Below are 22,172 nucleotides of genomic sequence, written 5' to 3'. Positions count from 1 at the left end.
GCCTAGACTTGCAGCAGCTCAGATGGCACACTTCTGTTCAGACAGAACCCATGTCAAAACAACCTGCATCGTTGTTGCAGGCTGACCACACACACACGTGCACGCACCCGCACCCACCCACCCACACACACACACACCCTGCCGGCTACTTGCACCTTAGCACAAAGTCAACCCCAATCTCTAGCACACCAGTCGCATTCGCAACAAAATACCCGAACTAGGCCGACGAGTGAGAAATGTCATTGTGCAGTCCTTGGCGGTTAGCTTACCTTGACTTGTCAGTACCTCCCGCTTGTCTGCCCTCTCTAGCAGGGCCTGGACCTGCAGACGTATCCACACACTGCCCAGCATCCGGGCAAGCAGACCTGCTCTGCCTGGCAGTACAGAGCAGAAGAGAAACATGTCTTCCCTCTGCCTGTGTCTGGCTGAGTGTAAGGGGAGCTAGGAATGCACTGGCTATAGACTTTTGTCCAAGCCGTAGGTCTTTTTTTAGTGAAGCAAGATTAGTTCATACAAAACTCAACAATACGGCACTGAAACCCATTGTTGATATTCAACATTTTTCACATAGCGGAACAGAATAGACAATATGGTAGCTAGGAAACCATGGACCGGATTACAAGCTGATGATATCGTGTCCTTTGCCGGCCTGTAATCCGTTTCATTCAGGCAGGGTCGGAGCAGACGTAAACCAAAATCAATATGTGGGGAGCGCAGTGGGTTTGGGGAGGGAGGGCAGCAGTGGGGTGTCACACCAGAACGCACTACACAAAAACACATTCCCTCCTCCTGGTTTTCCTGGGAGTGGGAAGTTTGAGTGGGTGTCCAAAACATCAGTAACACTCTGACTTCAACTGGCAAAGATGCCCAAAATAATCCTCAGATTTCATGATGTCACGTAATGTAAAAAAAAGCATCCTCAGAAACTGTACAACTTTACAGCAACAACAACAACTACTACTACTACTGCTACTATGGTAACAATGATGGAATCAGGTAATGGTATTTAAACACCACTTATATTATACTTCTATATATAAGTAGCCTGGCTATCTAAACAAATTTTCATACTGAACACCTCTTAACCTAAGGACCTAAAATATCCAGACAGTCAGGCAGTTGTCGGGAAGGCAAATTAATAGAATATCTGTAAAACAGAATATCATCTGCTCTTCAGCTACAGTCTTCTCTTTTAGTTTTAGATACATCTGGTGAAGTCAACCAGAAAACAGTAAGAGCTTACCAGTTATGCACCTGTGCTCCCAATCCACTTGCTTGCTTGCTCCAGTTGCCAGGTTTTCCTTCAGGCTCTGACTCCTCTAGGTAGCCAGAGAGAGGGGATTGTTCAAGCCTTTCCTTTTCATCACTTCTGCAATTGACCAATTGACAACTGATTGATGGTTATCTTACCACTCCTACAAAGGCAGAAATTACCATCACTAAAGCCACTTACAGTAAAAAAAAAAAGGAGAAAAAAAGAAAACCAGAGTAAATTACATGTTACTAAAATTCCCCTTCACTCAGCCCCATACAATGGCAGGCAAATGAAAAAAAAAAAAAAGTTTCCTTTTTGTCACTCCTGAGGCACTGTAGATTTGGCCTTCCCTGCCAAGTGCAACGAGAACTTGACAGCTTCTTTAAATGGTGAGGCACAAAAGGTTCTGAGTGAGGGATGGTATTGGGCAGGACTGCCATTCTCTGGAAAGGACCATTATTTGCATTGAAAACAGAGGGGCTTGTGAAAAACAGATAAGGCATATGTGAATACAAGCTGGGACACTCCAAGTAACCTCGAGGGGGGAGTTTCTCTTCAGTCAAGGCTCTAAAGTAATTGCGATTCGCTTCAAATAAATTAGCCGTGAGTAAGCAAGAAACAGAATAGCTCATTAAGTGCCTTCTCCATGGAGCCGAATCCCATCCCGTACCATCTAGTGATAAATATCGCATGGATATATGTTCATTATAGAACAGGAGGTGAACTGAGCCTGGACACACATCGACTGCAGAGCCACTGCGTTTGTGATAGCCACCTGCATTCAGATGGGAGGAAGAAAGCGCAGATCCAACACATTTACACCAGACCCATTCAGCTGAGACCGTATCCTCGTGCAGGGCTCCAATCTGTGGCCAGCATTTTTCTTTTCTTTTCCAACCCCTCTCCTATGGCTTTTTTTTCCCGGCCCGGGTGGCTGAAAGGCCTGAGAAAGTAAGAATGGGGAGGAAGGCATGAGGGAGTGAAATAGGGGGTGGGTGGTACGAGTGGCTTCCCAGAGCTCTCAGTCTCCAACAAGGGGCAGCGTGTTCTATGGGCAGAGGAACAATTCCAAAAAAACCCCTTTCAGACTCATTCAGTCACAGCAGATGGGACCCAACCAAGAAGGCATCAACTTCAGAAGAGAGTTCCCCTATTCAATGGCGGCCATGTGGGAGAGGCCGGCGTGTCAGGCGGGCGGCGTTTAAGCGCGTTACGGGCACATGGGGGGCCAATGTGCACGACGTATTTAAAGCCCTTGATTACTGCCTCATCACGACCTGTGCGTCTTTGCGCGGCCAGAAGCGAGGCACGGCTAGAAGAAAAGATCGCTTCTCGAGTACCTTGTCCACTGTCCTCTTGTTGCCAGGCACTGAGAGCCAGTGATTTGGCTGTCACAGGAAACCAGCCACACACCACTGAGTGCCTACGAGAACAGGCTTGGGTCAGAGGAGCCGGAATGATGGAAACGTCACATCTTTTGGGACATTTAAAAGGGAAATGCATCAAGAGTTGGCAAAAACAGGTGATGGGGATGTGAGCAGGCTCACGTGACGATCTGAGGCTGAATAATGCACTCCGCACTTTACTCTTTGTTTCATCTCTGCTGATGGGAGATGAGATGTTTTTCCCATGTTTTATTAATGCAGCTCGGTAGGGAACACTTGAATGGATATCAACAAATGGATAACAGTGTAGGAGACACAAGCACTCTTGCATAGGCCCCATGCTGTTTCTCCCTCCTCTGTTGCAAAGCAAGGAGCTTTAATTGTTCATTCATCCAACGAATACATAAATAGGTGCCTCAGGATTTTTCTATGATAATGACACTATTTTTAGACCCAAATTGCTGCTTCACATTACCATGGAGATACTTCAAGGGGCCTTTGATGTCATGAATAACTCCTGCATGTACCTGCCAATTTGTATCGTAAAATACTTCAATGAATCAGGCTAGTACAAAATGATCTTGTAGATTTAATAATTCTAATATTAAAAATAATAATATTTCATCATAAAACCTTAAAAAAATCAAGTGTGCCTCTAGAGAAGAACCAGAAGCTGAGAAAAGTAACACAACATATGTTAGGAGGGAGGTAGGAGCTGCACGTGTGTGTGTGTGTGTGTGTGTGTGTGTGTGTGTGTGTGTGTGTGTGTGTGTGTGTGTGTGCATGTGTGTGTGTGTGTGTGCATGTGTGTGTGTGTGTGTGCATGTGTGTGTGTGTGTGTGTGTGTGTAGATAGGAGAGTCCTGTTGAAGGCCAGCTATTGACTGTCTGCGAAAAGAAGCAGGAGATGAACAGGAGAGGTCAAGCCTGAGTCTCCCCTCCACACTTATACTCAGACAACTGCTTCTTGGTGAACACACACACACACACACACACACACACACACACACACACACACACACTCCGCTCCCACTCATTACATCGATCCACCACTGCTGGCACAGGGCCTCCAGAAACTCATTTAAACTTCATTTAAATTGTTGAAAAAGAACAACTTGCTCAATTTAAACTACTGCAGGAACACAACTAATGCTAAAGTCCCTAAATTAATTAATTCTGCATTTATTGAGCTTTCACTGAAATCCATTCACAAATATCCCACCTATCTCTCTTTAAGATTCTAGTCTGCAGTGACAGTGATCTGCAATTTTTACAAAATGCCAGAAAGAAAGGTTCTATGGTATATAAAGAGTTTCATAGGTATATTTGTTTCTTGTAGTACTAGAGTAAGTAAAATTAGACAAGCTACCGAATTCTCTCCAGGTAAACCTCTATGAATAACATCATCATCATCATCATCATCATCATCATCATCATTATTATTATTATTAATAATAATAATAATAATAATAATAATAATAATACTATCTACCATGTGTCTTCATACAACAAAACTATTTCCTTCCATCTCCTATGCTATTGATGCTTATAGTCTTTGCATTATGTTGCATTTAATTATTTCAGTCAATAAAAAAACACACCAGGTTTGTGTGTGTGTGTGTGTGTGTGTGTGTGTGTGTGTGTGTGTGTGTGTGTGTGTGTGTGTGTGTGTGTGTGTGTGTCTGTGTGTGAAAGTGCGCATCCATGGCTGTGCTTGTCAATCAATACTAAGTGCCATTGTCACTCCTGGAGTGGTGGTAGGTAGAGGGGTAGTAGCTGGATGTCCCTCAGGCCTCTTCCAGTGGAAATGTGATTACATGTGTTTGAGAGAGAGGGGTTGCTGCAGGCGGCTCACCACGACGAGCTCCACACTGTCAGCCCCTTAGCCCAAACAAGGCAGCAGAGGAGGTGAGGCAGAAAGCTTCTCTCTCTTTCACTCAGCAGGGAGCTGTTCATCACTCGTCACTTACCTTGAACGCTTCTAAACAACAACAACAAAAAAAAGCCGTGTGATTAGCCTGTCAAGAACGTTATTCTGGTGTGGCAGACAGTAAATGTGGCGGTTGGCTGGTCAATTAATTAAAATTCGGCTTTAAAAAAACATTCATGATCATAATATTTCCAGACTTGTGGTAAGGCTTAATTAACCAAAAACCATGACTTTTCACAAGGCAGTTACATTTTTACAGAGCGGTAGGTGAGCCGGCAGAGAAAGAAAGATCCTGCAAAATTTGACACTGGGAATCTGCTGGATCCATAAGCCTTATCATTTGATGCGTTAAAGGGCTGTAATGCTACATTAGAAAGCCAAAATTGTCAACACTGCCAGCCAGGCGTGATGCTGGCAGTAACACTGGAGGCATTGCTTCACTCCAGCAGTAATATGAACGCTCGCCCTGAAGACGAGGAGCTGGACCATGGCCTGCCACTCTCAGCTGTATAGGTTGTAACGCAATCCGGCCCTTCTTTCTCTTTGTGTTTTAGACCAAACCCTACCTTTGGAAACCCCCATTTACGAGGGCTGCATGCATGATCCATTCATCTGTTTCTCCTGCTCTGACACCCTTGATTCTGCTCGCTAAGCAACCGTCAAGCCCTTCACGCGCTCACCTAGGTGTTCCAGAGCTGAGAAACACCGTGGCTCCTGCATGCCAGACAGAGTTTTCACTTTATGAGTTTATTGCTACTGAGGTGTGTCTGCCAGGAGACTGACGGCAGGTTGGGTCTGAATGTGGGAGAAGCCAGAAGAATTGGAAGCAATAAACACTGGTCTAGAAATCTGGGTAGTAGTCACTCAGTGGACCATTCTGGCAAAACAACAGTCAGTAAATGCCTCCAGCGTGTGATGGTGTGTGTCCTCCTGAAGAGCAAACAGGGAGCCCGAATCAAACAGGAGCTCAACAAGTGTCTCTACAGAGTGAACAGGAAGATAAAACCTCCCCAGCCAAGGTGTGAGGTCTCTGACTGCTCTCAGCGCTGGAGCCCCAGGGAGCCCCAGGGAGCCTCAGGGAGCCCCAGGGAGCCTCAGGGAGCCTCAGGGCCTTTACACCATCCTCTAACACCCTCCTCTTATGCCTGCAGTTTAATGAGGTGTCAATACGCTGGAGGCTAAACCCACTTTATTTACATAGGGCTCTGTTGCAGGAATGAACATACATGCATATAGGTTCACACCACATCATGGGCTAATGTAAATATGTATTTGGTCACTGATGCAGGGTTTAGTGATACCAAAACTTATCATTCTGTTGTAGTGTCATTTCTGTCATAGTGATCAACAAATAAACGTTCCCATAGAGCATCAGTGAAACTGACCAGAATTTATCCAGCAATATATACAGTAGACTGGAATAAACTCTCACAGCTACCCTTCAGTATCTTTTCTTAAAAAGATTTTTAGCAAATGTATTTTCACCTTTGCGTTATTTCTTTATTCTTTAGGCTTACTCTACTTTTACTTTGGTAGATATTTTGATTCGACAATATCTCTGGCAACATGGTAATGCTGAAGTGAACAGGTGATGTGGTGTTTATTTCAGCCTCTCCAGATGAGAAGGTGAAGTGGCTCTTGTTAATCTCCATGGAAATCTTTCACACTTCACAAAGGGAAGCCTTCCTCCCCAGTTCCTTGCCTTCATCCATACTATTGTTACTTAATGATCAGCCCGACAGACTCCAATAACAGAGCTTAGACATAGTCTGTTTTAGTCTGTTTCATACCAGGCTTGGCTTTTTGCTTCTGGGTCTCAACAAATTAGTACAAATTGCTCCTTCACTAAGTCACTGGCAAGCCTGCAAAACACACTTCCTAATCTGCTTCAGAGTGAGAACCTGTCAAGCAATTAGTTGAATTATCCCCGAAGCTACATGTTTAAAACAAAGAGCTTTTTCTGCAGGGAGGGGGGACAGTGGGTTTGCATGGATCTGCATAACAGTTTGGCCCACGTTGGCACAGCGGAAAAAAATAAAAGAAAGAAAGCAAAAAAGCCTACTGTTTTCTGGCTATTGTTGGTCTGTGCTGGGAGGCAAGCCTTTTAGAGAGGCCAGCTGAAAGGCATTGTCAAGTGGCTGACACCTTGGCTCAATATTCCGCTGTGTTGTTGCATCACAATGAGAGGTGTGTGCGTGTGTGTGTGCGCTGCCGTTGAGGGCTGAAGACTTTAACACATTTAAGGAGCTTGTTTTCCAACAAAAGCACTCCACACAACATTAACATCAGCCCAGGAGCTGGGCCATGAATGAAAATGCCCCTGCTTTGAAAGGAATAGCTAACAAGGTGTTTGCATGGGAACTAAGGAGTATAAGATGATCTCTGTTATTTAATAATAATGGGGACTGATAGTATTTGTGCAGTGCGAGTTTATAAAATGTTAAAGCAATGTCTGGCTGTCTTTTAATCTTGGACTCTAGAGAATGTTTACTGCTTTGGATTGACTGGGTGTTCTGTGTTACTGCAGTGCTTCTTTGGGCTTGGAAATTTGTATTACTGATGCTTGAACTCATAAAACCCATTCTATGAGATGACAAAGTTGCTCTTTTTGCAAGCCACTATGGACAAGATTATTTGCTAAATCCCATAAATTTAAATGTAAATAAAAAATTCTGCCATGAATGTGAAAGCAAACAAGTGTTTATAAACCACAATTATGTCTGTTTAGTCCACTTAAGCAACAGCAATGTCACCTGAAAGGTTTACCTGTTACCTCTTTAAAGTACTCCAAATCACTGTGCAAAACTTTCATTAAAATACTGTGAAAGAATGCATTATTTAGACAACATGGACTGATATCTAAGATGATATATGGAGAATGCTAAGAAAATAAGAAGGGGAGATTCCTGGTGAGACTTTTCACCTCACAGCTGGGTATAGCTGTGTTACAGCCCCCATGGTCTCGCAAGGATCCGGTCCAAGACAAATATACGTTCCTGCATGTTCCAATGCTGCTATTCAAACTGCGAGGTCCAACATGAAGAGGACAGCTGACTTCCAGTGGCCTGAAACCTACCTGTCTCCCTTCAGGCACTGGTATGTACAATAAGGTGCTATCAGTCAGGTAAGGCCCTGTCTGCTCCAGGACGTGGTGATGAAGAAGGAATTTTTTTTAAAAGCATCAAACAAAGTGCTTATATTATGTCTTAGGCACTTGTATTCCAGATCCCAGTTACCCCTGGAGACAGCAAGAATTCACAGAGCACTTCACAACTTCATGCACTGTTCCCCCTTGCATATTGTAGAACCATTTCTATATCATCTACGAACACTGTCAGGATGAAATATATTGTCTGAATGTAGCTCTCTTTACTGTATATGAGCAGATTTTGCCAATATATAGTATATTTATGTCTAACTGCTGTCTGGATGTTGTTTGTATTTATTGGTCACTGACTCCTAAATTAACTATAACCAACAATTCCATTGTTGTATCTACTGAGTTGGATACTTTAGTAAATACACGCTAACGGTAGCAGTGATGGTGGTGTGATAGATACTGAGATAGACACTGTGTCTGATCAAAGGTTTGTTCCTTCACAGAGTGTGATGGGAGATTAGCTGCGCAGTGGCGGTTAGCTGCTGCACCAGAGCGGTCCACTGTATCTGCACGGCCAGTATGGAGAGGTCCACTGCACTGCAACGCAATCAAAGTGAAGCCCCAATATTGCCATATGGGTTAAACATCAGGGCTGGATGGTCTGTGGGCAGAGTGAGAGGGAATGTTTCACTGCGAGAGTGTATCATTCAACAGAGCGTGTTGGATGAATGGGCCCGCACATCACAATACAGGCTGCCTTAAGAGGGAATTCATCTCAAACCCCAAACTCTTCATTTCAATCCTGATTTTTTTTTGTGTCATGTACAGTATATGGGCTACATCACCTGTGTCGTCTCACTATGAAGTTTCATCACGGAAACTGTTATATCTATCATGAGTAAACAAAGTATCATGCTTGCTAATCGATGCCTTTGAAAAGATGAAGTTTGACACTTGGCCACAAGTGGAAAGAGGTTCAATAATCAATTAGCACATTGATCAGGTCTAATGAAGGATCAATTGCATTTGCTTCCCAGCCAAGCACTCCTACCAACACCACCCCCTTCTCCAATCCAAACACTATCTTTGTTTATACTGTCACAATGAAGGTTATCTCTGTAGGGAATGGCAGCATCAGGTGACAGCTATTTCCCATGATGCTCCAAAAGCAGTCAAGCTGTCCATCTAGCTGTCAGCTGACCGCTGGTTCCCATGGTTTCCCATGCTGCCAGTCTCCCTCCCTGAAAGCGTCTATTATGTGCCGGTGTTGGAGGGGAACTGCTCAGGCTTTGATAAGCTATCACTGGTCCCAGGTGAGCACTGGCCAACAGTGCATCAGAAAAACCCCCAAACCAAAACAAAAAACTCCCCCCCCCCCCCCCAAAAAAAAACAACCAAAAAACAAAAAACAATGATGGCAATGAAGCTGGTTGTGTTTAGTGCTGCCCCTCAAGATAAGAATTAGTCTGATAATGCACATGCTCCTAATCTACCTTTATACACTAAAGTTACCCAAAGGAAGACCACTCTTCTCAACATAAATGCACATTTTTCTCTTTGGGATATTTAAACATGTTTAATGTTATCCAAGCAGGAAAGCATTCTGGGAATGTTCGATGTCTCATGGCCTGTTCACTTTTCTGTGAGAATCAAAACCCTTTTTGAAAGCTGCAGCAAAAATGCTTTTTTCCAAGAATGCTTTACAAAATGTCTTTAAGCCCAGTATCTGGCAGGCCATTGCTGAATGCAATTCTTTCAAACATTGTCATAGAAAACACATTTCACTCAGTTTTAATTATCTGGGTTCAAGGCTCCTGATTGCATGAAAAAAGTGTAACTACCACCACCTTGTGTACAGATATCTCCCTGCAGCAGGAAAGAGATAGAAAGGGTGTGTGTGTGTGTGTGTGTGTGTGTGTGTGTGTGTGTGTGTGTGTGTGTGTGTGTGTGTGTGTGTGTATGTGTGTGTGTGTGTGTGTGTGAGATTATCTGGGAAATGAAACATGACACCAAACAGAACTACAAGACTAGTGAAGTGTGTTTACTTCATTCAAGCTGAGAAAAACACACACAGTCAAGGTTTATGTCAAACTCAGTAGGGTGTTTCTGACACAGTAATAAACAGAAGGTTGGCTGGGTACACTGTTTCATTACCCAGGTGACCAAAGAGAATCACTGTGTCACTCCATTGCAAAAATGTCATATTGTCTCAATATTACACACCATTTCAGATATAAATAATTGTCATTGCCCTTTTCTAATTCATTTTCATAATGGATTTAGCATTCAAACATATTTGATCATTACCAGACTGATGGAGAACAAATTGCACTGCACTGGCGAATTCTGGAGGTATCCATCCGTAACCATGAAAGATCCGCGAACCCCTCGCCCCCACCCAAGGAACAACAAAAACTAAACGATCTTCCAAATGAGCAAAAAGCTCACACAAAGGAGAAGGAAAACAACACAGTCTACATTCAGCAGGAAATCAGCTTTTTTTCCCCTCACAGCGAATGAGGGAAAAAGGAGCAGAATAATTGATTTTTTTCCCCCCTGTTTTCCTCTAGTGTGAAATTTCTTTTTGCTATCATCTAATCTAGTCATATCTTTTCCACAGTCTGAATTACACTTTTCTCCATTCTGCTAAGGCTGCGAAAGGTTGTTTGTTCTGCTAATTAACTTTATTACCCTGATAGCTCCCCACAGCCTTTGACGAAAACAATTACCATTCTTTTTTTTTTTTTTTTCTCTCACTGGCAGAAAGACTATTAATTAGAAATGGGGTCTGGTCCCTGCCATGTTAGCTTGCCATGTTCCCAAGCCCTTGAGCAGGATAGCATTACATTGTCGGTAGCAATTTAGCTCTCATCTGTCTGTGCTAATTATTGTCACATTCATCAAATTCATCAAGGAAAGTGCTCTCAGAAGGATTGCATATTTGCAGTTAATATAGCATAAACTGGTATTAACCATCACCACATTTGTCATGATGAGAGGGACACAACATATTCATCCCTAATTAGAGCAAGCTGGGTAATTAATTATACATTCCGCCTTATTACTTCAGAGTCCCAGATATTGTTTGTGGAAAAACTGGAGAGCGAGAGTGGGGAGATAGCTGGGGAAAGCAAGAGCCAAAGGGGGGAATTGTGGGGGGGTGGGGGGTGGGGGAATTGTGGGGGTGGGGGTGGGGGTGGGGGTGAGGGTGGGGTGCAGTGGTGATGTGTTTTGTCACATGCCCTCTACCATAATTCCCACCTGACAAATGTCCCAAATCAGGAGGAAATTGCAACTTGTCATCCACCAAATAAACTGCCGTAATAACTGATTAACCATCAGCACCTGTGACAGGTGCACTACATGTCAAGAGATGAGCTCTGGAAAGACACAGGAGAAACACTAATAAATCACTCACATGTAGTTTGGACCTTATCCAACAGATTAAAAATTTTTTAAAAGGAAATTTTAGGTTAAACGTTGCACTGTGTTACTACAGCCTAGCTGGTGAAATTCTCTCCAGTCCAAAAAAACCCCCCACCATATTAATTAGACCCCAAAATGGCACCCTGAGAAATCACTTAAGTGTCATGGCCACTCCCTGAGACATCACGAAGAAGCTTTAGATTCCATTTAGCTGACTAGCTCCGGTGACGTGTGCTTTGGCTTGGTGAGTGCAGTGATGGATGGATCTGTGTAGGAAGCTCTCTTGGCACTGGCACATCCGCTCCAAGCTCCACACACTCCGCAGGGAGCCAAGGTCTCATCCCTCCTCCCGGTCCCATCTGCACCCAGCGCACAAACACTTCTCACCGTGCTACAATTACACACGACACATTTAATCACCCCTCACAATGGCGTCCCGGGACATCAAGCGTCTCTGTCTCATCTATCTGCATTTACTCATGAGGTCAAAGCCTGCCTGCTGTCTGCCACTGGATCTGCCCTAAAAGGAAGAATGGTTTTGTCACAGGACTTGGACCAGGTAACTATCCCAACTCTACAGCTTTGGGGGATTACAAACCGGATATCATATGACTGTGTGAGGACATCCAGTGCATGACACACTATACGTGGTTTTATAAAAGACCATCAAAGAAAAAGTACTAACACAGGTAGGGTTCTTAAAGCTAATGTTAACAAAATTAAGAATATATTGGTAGTTATTAGTAATCATGTCAGTAAGTAGAGTAGGAAAGAAGTTCCATTTGTGTATGTAACAAAAAAACAAAGGAAAAACAACCAGAAAAAAATCACTTTGGAGCACTTTTGAATTCCATAAGCATTATGAAATTAAGAAATTACACTGTTTGTCTCTTAATGTATTTGTAAATTTGTATATACCAATAAATAAGTATATAAAATATATTATTCTTTTAAAATATAATATTTGTAATAACAAAAATGTTAATGCTGTTCAGAAAAAAAGAATAAAGGCTCAAAATCAGATCACATTTGTCATATTTATAATAGACAATCCTTTGGTAGTAGGGATTTATCCTTGAGAGAGCATGTAATGCTATATGGAAGCAAGTGTCAAACTGACATTTCAGTCAAAACCTGCAAAGTTAATAGCCAGAGGATGACATGTCAAAGATCCAATGTACATCCTCAACCCGTGAACAGAGCTAGCCAGCCACATTCCTTAAGAATGTCAGATTAAACCTAACATGTGCCAGTCATTATTGGTACACACTGACCCTCAGCAGCTCCGAAACGAAACTATTAAGTCCAACATTTTGCCTGTGAGTGTTTATCGGAGGAGGATAGCTTACACGTCCTCTGAAGCAGATATTGAAACTGATTACACAATGCTGAAATGCCAGAGAAGGGACCACAAGGCCGACCCCGGCAAATAGGAAGAGAAAATCTTAATCTGCAACACAATGGTGCTCTCTTGAAACCCTATCATTTTCACTTGCAGTGAGTCCGCTGTCTGACTGCGAATGAAGTGAAAGGAGAGGATAGTGTCGAAAATTGGATCAGCAGCTAACATGCGCTCATTTTTATCAGTGGCTGCCAAAGGTCATCTGACATAATAGATGATGAATTTAAACCCCACGGATTTCATTTGCAATTTTCAATTTAGCAAGGCCTCCAAACCCCACAGCGATAAGAGTTTCCTCCTATCGTGGCCTGTCACAAACATCAAGGATCGGTGTGAACTTGCAGGAAGGAGAGAAGAGCTGCATATCATCAGAAGGAAAGATAAGGTTTCCAGCAGGAGAGGAACCGCATGGAAAAGTTGCGGAGCTCGGTGTGTGCTGAACTTGGGTGAATGCCATTTGTGACATAACTGTGAAGACTAATTCAGTTGTAAGTAAATTAGGCTGGGATGACATCAGCAAGACACACACGCACACACACAGACACACACACACACACACACACACACACACACACACACACACACACACACACACACACACACACACACACACAAACATAACCCGATCAGTTTTTCGAGAATGTCATCCTGATGTTTTTTATCCATTTTGGTGGAAAACTAATTAAGTAAAACAGTGGCAAATGATGACAATGTAATACCCCATTCAATAAATGGAATATTAGCACAGTACTGCAAAAACATGCTATCTGCACATCACAAGACCTTCCAGCTAAATTTATAGCTGGTTTTTAAGAAGCCTTTCAGTGTGTTTCACCAGCTATAAAAACTCACTTACTATTGTACTTTTATCATCTTCTTTAATAAAAGCTATTTGAAATTCCACAAACATGTACTATTCAAATGTATTATTAAATAGAATAAAGTAATGAAATGCACAAATGCAGCATAGATACAGTCATAGGTATAGAACGCCCATAGATATGTTTCCCAAATTCCTCCATACTCTAATTGAAAACCTTTTAGAAAACACTGATCTGTATTTTTAATTGATGGATGACAAAAAAAAGCAATAACACTCCAAAAATGGCACCAAATGTATCTAGCTATCTCTTAGTTGGTAGTAGTCAGGAAATCAGGGTAGATCCTAATGGCAACAAGTTATTATTGTTGTCATCTCAAAAGGCAATGGCTCCAGGCTGTCAGGTGGCAGGGGAAGCTTCTGTTTTGCAAGCTGCTTCCTCTTCCTCTGTCATCAACAAAAATGTGATCAGTCACGTGACCACTAGCCAGCCAAAAATATATCAAAATGAAAATGACAAAACACTGTTTAATAGTCCTTTACCAAACATTTGCTATACTATAATTCTGAATTATATTCACACACTATATCTATCCAAAAATAGCCTAAACACCTAAAGCCTTTTAAATGCTCTCCTAATTAGCAGTGGCAGCAAATAACTTCTCACTGTGAATGTCCTGCAATATTTTATGCCTCACTAACCTTTAATCACGGTATACCACACCAACCCTTATTATGCCACAGACTACTATGATACATTATTAAGACATGTTATCCTGTTCAGGCAGCTTTGGCAGTGAATCCAAACAAAAAGTGCTCTATCAAATTCAATTTAGCACTGGCAAAGGACAGCTGACTGTCATTGAAATAAGGCTGAGACTGGGCAGAAGGCCGCACTGAATGCGAGAGACACTCACAGGCACTTGGCAATCGCTCCTGTGCCAGGCAACGAATGGAAATCACAGAGAACAGCTGTGACTAATACCATCTTGTAAGTGCTAGCCCCAAAGAAAACGCAGAGTGCTTCGGAACAATCCACTGAGGGTGTTGGGGGGGGGGGCAGAAGATTTTCCTAAAAAGCAAAATGACAAAGTGTTTCTTAACCGGAGAAAGAGATGTACAATAATAGCCCTGATTTAACCATATTTTGGATTTAATGGCCAACAAATTGTACAAGAGGCTAAAGACAGAAGTCGTCAGTAAAACAAATGAATTCTTTTGCAACCATTCAAAGTAATATGTGCAGGTTACATGATGGATGTTTTAAAATCCCAATATGATGACAAGTCTAATTATTCTCTACAATATGAAAATGGCTGGTCCCTGTGCAGTAGTCTAATATGTCTTAAATAGGTGCAAACAACACTGAATCTTAGTATAATTGTTTGGCATTATGGCAGTATTCATAACAGCCTACTGCAAAGAAATAGTTTAAGCAACGGGACACTAAGGCCTTAGACTGTCAAGGAAAAGAGGTCTGGGAAAAGATCATGCAAATCAATTTATTTCTGTTGGAGGAGCGAGTAAAATAGTATGGTGTGTGTGTGTGTGTGTGTGACCCTCTCATCCAGCTGAGCAGAGTCTCCCCTCCACAATGCGGATGGAGGCAGTGAAACTCTGGGACGCATGACAAGTGTCTTCATCGCTGCATTAATTGCTCAAATCGAAGCCACACCACTTCTCTCCAAACTAGACGTTGCTGTGAGTTCCCTTTGATATGATAATGGCATGCTTCTTAGCGGAGGGAAATGCAAATTGCAGGCAGTAATTTGGTGGCATGCACCTGCCGACATGCCGCTCACCCTCTCCCTCTCGCGTCACCTCGGCCCAGACTCCAGACTCCGGCTCCAGCCAGGCACACAAAAGCCCCACACGGCTGGGCTGGGGCCACGGAAGCACTCTCTACCCACAGATGCTCCCAGCTCTGGCCATTGTGTGCCTACTCTGGAGGAAATCACACACGGAGTACACATGCTTTTGACTGCATACTAATGATCAGTTGGTTTGGGTTGCTGTGAAAAATCATTGTGGTTCAAGGCATGTTGTATTAGAAAATGATTGCAGTAAGGCTTGACCAATTTCTCTTAATATAGATCAATTATTATTATTATTGTTGTTATTGTTGTTTTAGTATTTCAGTTTATCTTAAGTTTAGCTCAATTTAAAAACACAAAAAGGCGCATGTCAACAGAATATTCACAGCAAGAAAAAACATTTTAACTCAATCTTTGCTCAGGTAAAATTCACATTATTCACATTATGAAACAATGAGGATGATTCTATAAGATTTCTATGCAACAAATAAAATGCCAGTTCTAGTTGTATGCCTTTACAATCTCTTTGTAACTTTTTGTACAAGTTGGTTCTTGTGAAATCCTTCACACCGGCAGTCCTTACTACCAAATCACAATCAGTCCAATATCACATATTTAAGCTTAGTGTACATACAATACTATGGGAAAAAGAAACTCAGTATATTTACTATATTGACTAACATAATTATCCCTTATTGATGACAATTTCCTCCATACGTCTTTGTGCAGTATGCTCACTGTGGTTAGACACGGACACACACCAGTGAGAGGTCCAGCTAATAAAGTCAGACTTGTACCCTCATATCAGCACTCTCTGTTTCTAGGAGGTAACATGTCTCCTCCTCCTCATCCTCTCAGCACATCACGCCCACGCACATTAACAAACTTCCTGTGTCTCAGTTCTGACTCCCAGGCTGCCTGGGAATGGAACAAAAGCGCTGTTCTACAGCTGACCACTGGACCCTGGCTGTAGCTCAGCGCTGAGGAATTCGAACAGTCTCTCCGGTGCACATGACGTGGCCGTTTGGGCCAGCGACTGCGCGCCTTCAACAGATACATCCCCTCAGCTCCAAACCGCTGACAGCGTCTGGCTTTTTCTGGCACCCCTGCTGATGATGAAGTCACTGTGACACTCGGCTGAAGGTGTTGGTGGAAAGGGCGCGTTGCCGACGGGAAAGCAATTCGCTACGGGAAGCGGGGTGACTCAGCGGCCATGCCGCCGTGCGTCACTCTCCCACCGGGGTCCGTGACCCTGCAGACCTGTTGGCTCTAGCTGACCACCATCACCCTCACCCCCCCCCCCCACCTCCCCAAGCCCAGTGATCCGGCTGAGCCACCTGCTCTCCTCTTCACCACACACACAGGAGGGCTGCTGGACTCACAGAACAAACCTGCATTTTGCTCTCATTCAGAGTTCCTCTAGAGTTTTTGGCAAGGAAATCATGAAAAGCATTTAGATTTAGAAATAAGATTCTAGAAAATATGTGAAGTAGCTATATATTCAAACAGCATTTACTTATCCTTTGACAAAACAGCTAATAATAATAATAAGAAGAAGAACGCTTTGGAAGAATCTTCGGAAGAATCTAAAGTTTTCAATTGACAGAAGTAGCTTTAAAAAAAAAGGGTAATAACAATAATAATGGTAATCATCATCATCATCATTATCATCATGATACAAAGCACGGCTCAGACTGAGAGACCAAGACCCATTTACCTAATTATTAAGGTGGCTACCTATCCAGAGGAAAAACTACCAGGAGTTTACAAAAGACACTTATTAAAATGGATGGGATTAAAGTGGGATTAATGTGGGATTATGTCATAATGAGTCTAGTCCCGTGGAATGGGTCAAGGCCGGGAATGCATTCACTGCCAAAACACTCCTCTTGAGCCTACACTAACAATGTGAGCCGCTGAGATCAGCACAGAACACTTCCTGCAAAACAGGCATCTCCTATGAATATTAATGAGGTCCAAACTGGGCCATAGGTCAGAGCAGAGCTTCAGTCCGGCTGTGATCATTATCTGAGCTCACACAGCCAACAAAACTGGCTCTCCACGGCTTCATTACAGACATGTTTGTCTCGCATATAGAGGACAGAAAGAAAGCCCCATGTCTTTTACCATGGATCATCTCTCTGTCACTACAACTCCCAGCCTTTGAGCAGAGCTGTAGAATATGTCCCAGCAGACTATGCGATGTGGTCCAGTACAGAATCACTAGATTTCAGAGGCTTCAAATATTTTAAGGAAAATTTATTAAAATACCAAATACTCACAATAATTCATAATTTCACATAAAAATGTTTTGCCACTAGTAAGTCAGTTGCTTAATGTATTTGCCCAGCACTGTAATGTATTTATTGTGTATTTATTATCCAGAAGAAAGCCAACAACTTGAAAAGTAGATGTCTGAAAAGTGAGAAAGACTACAACCTGATGAAAATATGGGCAAAACTGTAGAAAAGCCAGAAGTCACTTCACTGCTAGCTATTATTTCCCACATTACATTAACTTGTTTTTGAAAAACATACCTGATAATTATTTCATAGAAAGTGTCCAGCCAGGCATGCAGGTTCTTATAGCATTAACCAAGATTATAATGCATGTAACCCATGTGACTCACAACACCTACATCAATGGGCATTATTTAGCAACAAACAAAACATACCCCATCTTCAGAAGTGAAATGCATTCAGCATAATTTTGCTCATTATTGTTTAAAATCTGCCATGGTAACTGTCTCAGCACAGCACGATGCTGGGTTAAAACCCAACAGGTCTAGTAGCAGTATAGAAACTATGAGGGAGAAATCCCTGACAAAATAAAAGCCCCAAGAGGGAATAGAAGTAACGAAACAAGTGATACTAATAAACACAAACCAATTCACCACGCTAACCTCAAAATGAAACCTGTCTAACAAGGATCTCTGGGGAGAAATTCATCTGATGTGCCGGGTCTCTGCTACACCTATTGACGGCGACCGTTACTTCGTTGGTGCACAGTCGCGGGACCCAGGCACAGCTTTAGCAGGCTCACTGATGAAGCTCGGTAGCTGCCTGGTGAAGCTGGCACGCGGCCTTTCGCCTGCCCGCTCTGGCCAACGGGTCATTCCTGCCTGCTAGCTTGAATGAAAGAGCTCCTTTCACTTGACTGCTGTGTCTGGCTCACTGCCCTGTGCAGTGCCCAGGCTGACTGTCACTCTGGAAGTAACAAATTGGTACATTCTCAGAATAATAATTAGTGCAGCCATGAACATACTATTGTTCGAGCTGCATAATGAGGGAACTGCCTTCTGACCATGTGAGCTGTAACCAAAGAGGGAAGAGACAGGAAGGATCCAAGGGGGTGGGGGGGTGGGGTTAGGGTATAAAGATTTAAAGGACAAAATATACAATACTAACTAAGATATTTACTTATTAACTTACTAACTATGCCTTCAGAGAGGCTGTAGAGGAACTTGGTGTACTTTCAAATTAAATCATGAGGTTATTGCATCTCGTTCAAGATATCCTCATAGCAGTTTCTGAGGTACAAAACATGTATGAATTAGGACATGCAATAATACATTTTTCTGCTCATATTCTGGACTCTGCGACTCTTTCTGTGTATAAATCGCAAAGTAACAGTGGGGTTTTATGCTACAGTAATGGCCTTCACTCCAGCCTGAGTGACATCATGCCCTAATGAACCTAATGAAACCTCTAAATGTGTCTTTTCAATATACAGATCAACAAGTGAACAGGAAGACGCATTAGCGAGTGATAACCAACAGCTCCTACCTTTTAACCAGTAGCAACGAACAAGTGATGTGGGACAGCTAGCAAATATTTCATGTGTACTTACAAAATTTTTCAACAATATCCCTAACCAATTTTTTTTTTTCAGTATTCAAAAAATATTATAGACTTAATGAACTCAGTATAAAAAAACAGGTTTAAAAAACAGAGTGATCTTAAGTATGAGAAGAGCTGGTTAAATTTGGGAGGTGAATAAAAACTATACATAGCAAGCTGTTTATGATGTATGCGGTACAGGTGGATTTTCTGCTGCTGTGAACAAGTGACTACACACAGGAAATAAACATAGAGTTATTTCCCACAAATTGTTCTATTTCATGTTTTTACAATCCCATTAGAACACCTTTTAGAAAAAGCAAATATAATATTATTTTGTTGAGCGTTACTCATCTATAAATCACTTTACTTTGCCCACTGTATACCTCCATGCTGGCTTGTGCCTAAACAGAGTTACAATCAGCTGTCATTGAGGAATCACAATGCTGCATGCACTACTATATACATAGCTTTCTAATGGACCTTGAGTTCTGCAGTAACGAGACAACGGTTTCAAGAGACACTGCTAATTATTCCCCCTATCCTGTATGACACTGATGCCGTTTCCATGGTAATCTAGTTTTTTCCTTTCTTCCTTTTTAACGGCACTAAGTGCTTCCTGAAGCCTCCACACACAGCAGTTTTATCTCCCTTTTAATAATAGCATTCTGTAGTGGAAACAAACTACACTGCTTTCATTATAGTATGTACCTATATGATGCAATCTAGTAAGATTTGTTACTTTTTTTTTCTTTTTTTTTTAAATCAGAAGACAATCAGATTTAATCTGGATGATGTTTAGAAAATGTCAGACTGGAATGATCTCTATACCACAGTTTCAGTCCTGATGCATAGAAATCCTGCACGCTAGCATAACATCACATTATCAGAATGTGTGCATGTCTTCCACACTGTTACTGAGTTGAACTGAATTAGTGCCATTGCACATTTAAAAGGGAAGGTCCATAAGATTAAAATGGTATTTTTTCCCTGATCACCTAGGCCTTTCCTTGGTAGTTCAACCCCTCCTCACCCACTGCATACAGAAACACAGAGTCTTAATCCCTCCTCCTCAATTCAAGAGTCTCTGGGGAACCATACATATCCCTGGGGGCTAGGCCAAGCTATATATCCTTCCCTATTATAGAAGGGTTTCAGTGGCCTTTCTGTCCTAACCAAAGTTATGATTAACGGTGTGAAATTGTAGGTTAAATCACATCTAAACTTTATCACTCTAGGGTGCCCCCATCTGGCAGCAGGTGAAGACAGCTGCAAAGTCCTTTTTAAATATCTTTTTCAGTGTTTCATCTCAGTTTGGTCATTACATTGACATTTACATTTTCAGAATTTGTCAGATGCTCTTATACAGAGTGACTTACATATTTATCATTATGTATTAGCAAATCAAGCAAAGGGAAAATCCTTGTCTCTCAAAACACGCTTGTATGAATATTGAATGATGATTACCCAAAATATTACATAGATTTTATTCAACCACAGTGAGAGAGTGGAGGAGTGAGAAATGCCATGAAGATGCTGAATAAATTAGTTTAGATGTTCAAGGCATTTCTGTACAAATGACTGATGGACGCAGTGACAGCAAAAGACAAATGCCGTAAAAGAATGAACTTACAGGACCTTGTTTGGGGAACGGTAGGTTACACTTAAACATTTTCCCCCAGCATCATCTAAGTTTAACCAGAAGCAGTGTGTGTGTGTGTGTTTTATACCTGTGGCCAGTGAAAGCTCATGAAAGGAGGCATGTTCTTTCTTTGCAGAGAGCTGCCCAGTCTCTACCCAGCCATTCAGCCATGCTCCGTGATAGACAGCCAAGAGGTCTGCGACATTACGCTTAAAAAAAAAAAAAAAAAAAACACCTTTAGAAAAAGAAAATGAAGAGTTTATGGGGCAGAGATCAAAAATAAGTGCTACTCTACAACATGCTGAGTCTTGAGAAAAAAAAAATTATTTCACATTCTTTAATTTTCCAAGTAAAATGGACAGCCATTTTGGGGTCGAATAATTGTTTGAACCAAGGATTTTATCATTAATCCAAGAGGGCTGACGGATCCAGGGTCACGTTAGGGGTTGATTAGGTACGAGACGCACAAAGCTCTCCTCAGTCAATGCCGCTGAAAAGAAGCAAGTAATTTAGATTCCGAATTGGTCTAGGGGGCTGTGAAGCTCACTCCATTACCAGCCATTTTCAATTTCAGCCTCACAATAAACATCAGACTCGCCAAGGAAATTAGAGCATTTGGTAATGTACTAGAGGTGAGCCTCGACGTGATGACACAACCTCCTCAGATGGTTGTGAAAGAGAAGCCTTGAGATCGGCCTCATGTTTGACTTGTATGTACGCTGTTTTCTTAGTGCCGTTTTTTTTGTTCCCCAGACCCACAAGGCCTTGATTTTTAAAACTAAATAGATAATGTGAGAAAATGATTATGAAGAAAAAATGTGTTTTTAACTATACTGAAATGGTAAGGAACTCATTAATTTTCTGCATCTGCATCCAGAAATGAATATGTCCAATATTGGCAATTTAAAAGTTACATTTGGAAGTAATAAAACAGAAAAGATTTTGAATGATCATTTTTCATCATCCGTACAAGGAATGTTCTCTAACATGTTCCCCAATGTTTGTTTCAAACAGGCAAACCTTTGCTTTAACCAACTCCACAAAGTATCCAGACTACTAAGCAGCAACCCACATTATAAAAGATGGGTCCTGCTAATAGCTTTTCCAAAGCAAAGGTTCCAGAATAAACAGTAATGGGGGAGAAGCTGGACTGTAACTCCTGGAATGAAGTATATTATGCCAGATACTTTATCATCAGCATAAAATCAATAAAGCTGGGGTAGAAGCTAATTTACTCCTGCATTTTCCCCGCTGCTGGATCTGAGAGTGAGGCCCGACAGGGAAGTCCTCGCCTTAAACGAATATTATCAGCATGAAAACAAAGTGACTACCTGAACAAAGTCTATTTTTCACTCCGCACTTCAATAGAGTTCACCCAGCTAACAGAAGCTGCCAGATCCTTTCCAGTGAAGCATGGGAGATAAGCCCCTACTGCTGCTCTCCATGGTCTGAAGCTGGTGGACTACACTAACACACACACACACACACACACACACACACACAGACTGAACGCAAGCAAAACAAACTGGAGGAAATGCCATACGAATGGCCCACAATATA

General features: G+C 42.1%; 1 long non-coding RNA gene across 7 annotated transcripts in view; it reads right to left on the bottom strand.

Annotated features, from left to right (window-relative positions):
• LOC113577813 (uncharacterized) overlaps positions 1 to 22,172 on the bottom strand; it is an 87,063-nt gene that overhangs the window by 45,672 nt on the left and 19,219 nt on the right. For 3 of the 7 annotated variants that reach the window (XR_014120061.1, XR_014120056.1, XR_014120060.1), the window contains exon 2: positions 20,701 to 20,821. The exons of 1 other annotated variant lie outside the window; for it this stretch is intronic. This is a non-coding gene — a long non-coding RNA (uncharacterized LOC113577813). Of the gene's footprint in view, positions 1 to 269; positions 410 to 1,243; positions 1,356 to 20,700; positions 20,822 to 22,172 lie in introns of those variants that run through there. 3 more of the 7 variants (XR_014120057.1, XR_014120059.1, XR_003410676.3) reach the window with 3 other exon arrangements.

This window comes from Electrophorus electricus, chromosome 26, assembly GCF_041902795.1.
Source record: "Electrophorus electricus isolate QZ-2024a chromosome 26, ASM4190279v1, whole genome shotgun sequence".
Taxonomy (NCBI): domain Eukaryota; kingdom Metazoa; phylum Chordata; class Actinopteri; order Gymnotiformes; family Gymnotidae; genus Electrophorus; species Electrophorus electricus.
The sequence above is the reverse complement of the archived record's forward strand: the minus strand, read 5'-3'. Positions and strand labels throughout refer to the sequence as shown.